A 7,987-nucleotide genomic window follows, 5' to 3' on the forward strand; every position below is an offset into this window, starting at 1 on the left:
TGCCTACATATTTTTTCACTTCCCGCTCTTATCAGCTACCTGAAATGCTACTAGTTGAAGGTGAACTTATAATAATGTGTGCCCCCTTTGGAATAGTATGTACAGTCTCTGGAAACATGAAGTTATCATGAGTTACTTCAGATTGCTCTCCTCTTTTGTTTTCTAAGGCACATTGGCTACAATAAGGGGATGACTGTTTTGATTGAAGGGGACGGGATGCTGGCAATCTTTAGCATGAAGCCCTTTTGGCTGTAATAGGAAGGGTGGAGGTGGATTCTCACATCAGGAAAGACTCTGCTCAGGGTAGAGGACAACCAGTGTAGTAGACCTAGGTAGTTTAAGAACATGGGCTTCAGAGACTAGTGCAGCTGGGCTCCATATTGGCTTTGCCACATGACTGTAGACAAATTACTTAATCTCTTTGAGTTTATTAGCTCAGTGCCTGACTCATAGTAAGTGCTCAGTAAAACGATAGCTGTCATTATTTAAGATTTGTTCCAAGCACCTGGAACAAAAAGGACACTAAGAATGGGAGAAGAATGCACAAAGGGAGGTAGTACAGGGCCAATAACAGATTTTTGAAATTTTTCAAATTTCCGTTTGAAGTAATTTTATAGTCAGTAAATGGAAGTGAAAAAGAGAGGAATAGGAGAGCATTTCATTGATTTTTTTTTCTCTTGTACTTACACATCTCATGACCTCATGTTCCCAGAACTTAACACTTAGTTGGGTTCTAGTAGATATTTTGGGTTGAAAAGATGTTTGCTGTTTTGCATTTTGTTCTGTTTTGTTGGCTAGCCTGTGAATCTAACATTGTACATGAGGAAATGCATTTCAGGTTGAAAGCAACTGGCTTGGAAATGAACTTCAATAACATATCCCAGTTTTAAAACTCTAGGACTATCTAAACTTGTCATCTCAAAGGACTTTGTGGTGTTCTTTGTTTGTTTTTATGAGAAGATGTGGGATGTTCCCTAGTGGACATGAAAGGAGATTGGATTTGGAATTGGGTTTCCCAGGTTCTGCCATTTACTTGTATATCCAGACAAAAAAATGAAAAAACAGCATACACACAGAAGCCTCAAATCTGTGTCTTAGTTACCAACTACCAGCTGAAACTGATTAAAACACACAGTCATTTCATGGAACAATACAATTCAGGTCTGTCTAGAGTTAAGCTACCTCATTCACACATTCATTCATTCAGTCTTCACATTCATTCATTCATCATATACATATTTATTGACTCCCTGTGTAAAAGAAACTAGTAGGACTAGATGATCCCCAAACTACCTCCAACTATGAAGTTCTGAGATTTAATCTTAGAAGATATTAAGGTTCTTTTAAGTCTAAGAAACATTCTTCATGATTTTCCTTTCCCTCAGCATTCTTCATGAGAATAAAATCTTCAAAATTGTGTAAAGAAAACACAGTTTGGATGGGCGCCGTGGCTCATGCCTGTAATCCCAGCACTTTGGGAGGCCAAGGCGGGAGGATCGTCTGAGGTCCGGAGTTTGAGACCAGCCTGGTTAACGTGGTGAAACCCCGTTTCTAGTAAAAATACAAAAAGTTAGCCAGGCGTGGTGGCACGTGCCTGTAATCCCAGCTACTTGGGAGGCTGAGGCAAGAGAAGCACTTGAACCCAGGAGGTGGAGGTTGCAGTGAGCTGAGATTGTATCATTGCACTCCAGCTTGGGCAATACGAGCGAAACTCCATCTCAAAAAGAAAAGAAAAGAAAAAATAGTTCATACTTTTGATATATTAAATGTCTTGGACTGTTATCAGTTAAGATACTTTTGCTTACAAGTCATTGAAGATCTAAGCCTTACCTGCAAAATCAACAATTGGAATCCATTGGTTCATGTAACCGAGAAGTTAAAATGTATAGTACAACTTCAGGTAAAGCTTGATACAGTGGCTTAAAATATGTCAGTAAGAATACAGTTTCTCTCTGGCTCTCTGTCCTGCCTTTCTCATTGTTGGCAGCCTCCTCAGGCTATATACAGTGGACCTTTGGCAGCTCTGGGATTTCCTCTTAGGCAATAACAGTTTCACATATCACAGTCCCATAACACAATGTTCAAGGGAGAGAAGCGTCCTCCAAAAGCCCCTGCACAGAGCCCTGGGGGTCACTGTTTCTCATTTGCTTAAACTTGATCACAGGTTCATTCCTGAACCTATTACATGGGCAGGGAGATATGCTGTGAGCTTAGGCCCACTGCAGGAGCTGCAGATAAGCCCAGCCTTACTCAGACACACAACTGAGAATGGAGGACAGGGTATGATCCAAAGGAAAATGGGGTACCCTTAGGTTGAGAAGGAAGGAGTGGATGCTAAGGATCAGCTCATTTTCAGAGGTTTTAGCATGCTGAAACTTGGGCATATTTTATACATTTATAAACTTGAAACTGCTCTTTTTGTCTTTGTCTTTTTTTTTCTTAAGCCAGAGTTTCTGTTAAAATTGCCAAAACATCTTTAAAAGATACTCTATTTGTAGACCCTCTCAAGTCTAGCCCAGATTTTTCTGTCAACAGGTAGTGATGCATGTCAGGGCACATCAGCATTACATCTTAGCATAAGCCTATAGGATGTTAATAAAATATATAGAGAGTGCACATTCAACTATCTGTAATTCTGTGAAGTCTGGCCAGATGCTTAACACACTAGTTTGAAACTATACCACATCTTTCTGAACAATTCCAAAGGGTATTGGAGAAATAATTAGATTTTAGCAGGTCACGGATGCCTTAGAATACCAAAAGATTTTAAAAATGTTATATTAAACTGTTCTTTTGTTCTGATATTTGCCTTTTATTAGTCAACACTTAAAATGTACCTAAAAACAATCACATAACCCTTTTAACTATATTTCCAAAACATTCTGCACTGGAATGAGATCTGTCATTACAGGACTTGAAACAGATATCAAAGCAAAATCAGAGTGGTTATTTCCCTGCCTGCCTGCCTGCTTGCCCACCCTCTGGTACACCCTTCTTTTCCCCAACACTCAAGTTGGACTGTTACACTTTGGGGACTGGGAGAAATGCAATTAAAAATCACAACTGAGAAAAAGCACCTCCTCGGCCTCCCAGGAAAGAAAGGAGGAATTGTGATTCAGAATAAGCTAGTAAAAGTCACGGGGTGTGGCAGTAGCTGGTGCAAGACTAGAAGCCTGCTGATCCCTACTTTCTTCCCTCTTCAGCACCTCCATATATGGCCATGCAGATAGAGCATATACAGCTCCAGCTGATATAGGTCAAAGCTGTGTCCTTGACCCCTTGCCATTCCCCAGTGCCCTGTCCCCTTCACTTGTTTTAAAATGTTAAAAAAAAAAAAAAAAGACTTAAAATGATCCTTGAAAAAATTAGAGACTTGGAGGAAGCAGATTGAGTCAATCATTTCTATATGATACTTTCTATGTGGCCCTGAGAAAATAACTGGAGCTCTTTGAGCCTTAGTTCCTTTATTTATGAAGACAGGTATGTGGAACCCACCTAATTTCCTATTGTGGACTTCAAATAAAGTGGTGGATGTAATAGTTCAGTACTAAATCCAAGAAAGCACATACCAAGACTGAGTTGAAACCTGGGGATAGTTGCTTTTAATCTTCATAGTGATGAGTGGGGCCAGGATCAGTTCAAAAGAAACAATTCACTAATGTTAAACTGAACTGTGTGCTTTAACAATTTCTCTTTGGGAATGAAACAATTTGAGAAATGCTTTTGCCTTCTCTCCTGGATGCTAGACTTTGAGATAACCGTATCTAACGCTGGTTCTGAGACTTAATTACAAATCAAAGGACAAATTCCTTGTCTTTGGCAATGATTAGTATAAAATACAGCTTTGGAGGAATGACTAACAGTTAATAGGAACAGATCAATATATGTCTGACTATTGAGATGTGGATCAACAAGATATTATACAAGTGGATTGCCCTGAAGCACGTGATTTTCTCTGTGTAGCCAGCTACTGCTGTCAGTTTGGACCAAAGTGGTCATCATTTTGAAACCATCTTATTGTTTCACTATTTCTGGAGTATTGGTGCTAATTTTAGATACACAAATAGCCTTTCTGAAAGGAAGATTTTCTGAAATTGTCAGATTTTTTTTTTCTGGAAACTGGCTCTGTAGTTCTCCTTGTATTGGAGATTATCTCTTTGCTATTTCTCTGCAGTCTAGACTACTTGGGTACATTAACATGCTTAATGTTGAAAGAAACATGTTTAAAGTAGAGTCAAAGACTGTTTTCTATTTTATCTGTTTGTTAATGACTATGGAAATTGCCCTTCATTGGCACTGTCTGCAGGAAGCAGATTTACTACAATTAGCATTTATTGCCCCTTGGGAACTGGTATGAACTGATTATTTGCAAGATTTTCGGGGATCAAGTATCAGTTGATTAGATTCAGATTATGTAAATGTTTTACAATCTATTCCAAATAAAATAAGTTAAAAATTAAGTCACATTTACCATTGGGAAATTTTCTGTAAAATATAAAGGTACTTAAATTTTCTAAGCATGATTTATGATAAATATGTTATATATTAACTAGACTCACTTAGTTCATTCTGTAAATGATTAACCTCAAATTTGAGGAATTTAAAAACATTTTATAATTTTTTCACTAGTTAAGTTTGTTTTTTGTTTTGTTTGACATTTGAAATGTATTGATGCTGGAAATTCACAAAACTTTGCTAGGTTTCCTATGTGGGTTTAAAAATTAAGATCTAGACTTAACAAGTTTATTTAAAGTACATAAATATTGCCAAAATGTATTTATAGTTTAATGAGCATTCATTCTTATGTTCAAAGTTGTTTTAAAAATTGAAGGTAGACTTGAAAAAGAGTAAAAAAAATGTGTCACTTTTTAAAGTTATTAATTTTTGTTTGGAGAAATTCGAGGAGCTTTTTGGTAGTTGTTTAATTCTCATATTTACATAGAAGCAACACACAACTGTTTGAGCAGCTTTGGATGTAACTCCTCTTTGTTTTCTTCAGTGGCCCAGGGAACAGACTTGTCACTCTGAAGTGCTCACGTGTAATCCTGTCCTCCCTTTCTTCCCCAAGGCAAATCAGAAATAAGCTTATCAGATCATATCTTATTAACAAAGAACAAAGGATTTTGACTGACCACAGAGTAGGAAAGGACTAGCAAAATATAAATGTCAAAGATTTGCCGCCAAAAATCCTAGTTTGACAGTGGTTTTAAGTAACTAAACTTTTTTGAAAGTAGGATTTACATACTTTTAAAACATTTGCCTGAATTATACTTTGTCTAGGATTTTAAGTGCATTAGTTAATGGCTTTACCTATATTTTATATATGAATTAAATACAATTATCACTATTATTATTATTGTCATTGTTGTTATTATTTGTTCCTTACAAGCAAATCTTTCTAGCTTATATCTGAGAGAAGTTAGAGACAATTATATTTTATCCTATGTGTTTTCAGTTTAAAGTGTTTTAACAGAAAGTATAAATAGCCTTCTAATAAAGGGAGAAATGTTTTTCTGATAGAAAGTACAATACATTATTTAGGTAATTATAAGGAACTTTTAAATCATATTTATGTCTTGTTTTCTTGGTTATTTTTATTTGAAGGTCTTTTTTTTAGATAGAGTCTTGCTCTATCGCCCAGGCTGGAGTAGCTGGGACTACAGGCATGCACCACCATGCCCGGCTAATTTTTGTATTTTTAGTAGAGATGGGTTTTGCCATATTGGCCAGGCTGGTCTCGAACTCCTGACGTCAGATGATCTGCCTGCATTGGCCTCCCAAAGTGCTGGGATTACAGATGAGAGCCACCACACCTGGCCTGAAGATGATTTTTCTATAAGCACAACAAGTTGTTCATTATTTAGAGTTGTGATAGTAGGAAGGAAATAACTTTAGAAAGGAAGAAAGCAGGCTGGGCACGGTGGCTCACACCTGTTATCCCAGCACTTTGATCACGAGGTCAAGAGATCGAGACCATCCTGGCTAATATGGTGAAAATAAAAATATAAAAAATACTACTAAAAATACAAAAAAATTAGCTGGGTGTGGTGGTGGGCGCCTGTAGTCCCAGCTACTTGGGAGGCTGAGGCAGGAGAATGGCGTGAACCTGGAAGGCGGAGCGTGCAGTGAGCCGAGATTGCACCACTGCACTCTAGCTTGGGCCACAGAATGAGATTCTGTCTCAAAAAAAAAAAAAAAAAAAAAGAGAGAGCAATTCCCTTGTGAAAATCAGGCTTGCATTTTCTTGAAGTTTGAAGTTTAAGGTAATCTAACTTTATCACAAAAATAATAATGATCCCAAATATATTTGGGAAAAAAGATAAATTTTTAATCCATATGAATAGCAAAAACATAAACACTACAAGATGTATGAATGTAGTGTTTTTGTTTTGTTTGCCTTATGTTCTGTAGACTTCCTATGTGGCTCACATTCTATCAATTGTTTTTTTAAACTTTCTTTTCCCTTGGCTTCTTTGCTCCTACATTATCTGATTCTGCTTAAGGAAGAGCCCCTGAACAAAGAACAGATATTACCATCTCCATTCTAATATAGCTGATTTCTAGTAATTGTATAGCAGATGCTCGTTCAAGCACCTATTTACGTGTATTCTAACAAAAACGTGGTATTCAGACTCAGACAGTTTACAATTTTTTAAAGCACTTTATCCAACTTACTAGCATTCTGTTTGTTTTGTTTAGATTGATTTTACTATCATCTAAGTCTCAGAATTTGCTAATTAGGAGGAATGGGTGGTGATGTCTAAGTAATCTGTTGCTTTGAGAGTGTTTAGCAGAAACTCAGACGGAACAAAAGCAGTAAGAAGGAGAAGGTAGAACAGGTACTCTAAGAGGACCCCTAGTTTAATGCCTTGTTTGCCACGTGTCTTCCCTTGGTCAGTTTTTCAACAAATGCTTATTGAATAGCAAAGTGTGCCTCATAAGTCTGATCTCTTTTACTATATTCTCTGTTTTTCAAAGACTTTATAACTAACTTTCCAAAGTTGGTCTATCCACTTATACATAGATTATAGGTTGGACAAAACCATCTCATGACATAGATATATAGGTTCTTGAGCAATCTCAAAGAAATGACAAAGAAACTTTTTTTGTGGTCTATGGGTGAGAAGGTCAGCAACAATTTAACGAATGTGCTATAGATCACAAAACGTATTTGAAATGAGACTGAAAGCAGCTAGAGGAAAAGTTTTTGTAGAGATAGTAAGGAGAGAATCAGAGGTGCTAAGATAGCAACAGCATGTTAATTTGAGGTGAAAAGAGTCCTAATTAGTAGGTAGATTTTGGACTCTTTATCAGTTACTATGGTGGTAAGCGCAAGCAAGGAAGACAGAGGAAATTCTCTAGGAACATTCATAATGCACATATGAGAGGTCACCCATCCACGTAGTGAGTTTTGGGGATGGATAGAGGAAATTGCTGAATTATAGAGGCCAATTATGAAAAAGAAAGTACATAGATTTGGGCTAAATAATAATACCGATGTAATGAGACCAGTATTCTAATAATGATAATAGCATGAAAAGAGTAGTGGACAGCTAAATATAGACTAAAATATAGTAAAATCTGATTGTACAGGATGGTAAGGGTACACAATTATGGAGATGTGTTACTACTCTGGAATGTGACCTAATCCTGCTGATTTCCATCTTACACTCTTCCAGGGAAGACAGATGAGGCTTTCCAAAGGCTGCCAGTTTTAAGTTTACAGGAGAATCCATGGGATTCCCAAGTTGTTATCTATTCTGCATTCAGAAATACAATTCCTTGGCTAAGAAAGGGTATCCTCTACCATTTGCTTTAGGAGAATGAAAACTGACCCTTGCCAAGAGAGCCAGAACTAAGCCTTGGCTATTAAAATGAGGATATGGGACATGGGGCCAACATGTCCCAGCCAGATCACCCACACATCCATTAGGAATATAGGGCAGCTTTCAGGGGTTTCTGGTGTGTATCCAGGTTAACATCTAGC

The sequence above is a fragment of the Nomascus leucogenys genome, chromosome 11, assembly GCF_006542625.1.
Source record: "Nomascus leucogenys isolate Asia chromosome 11, Asia_NLE_v1, whole genome shotgun sequence".
Lineage (NCBI taxonomy): Eukaryota > Metazoa > Chordata > Mammalia > Primates > Hylobatidae > Nomascus > Nomascus leucogenys.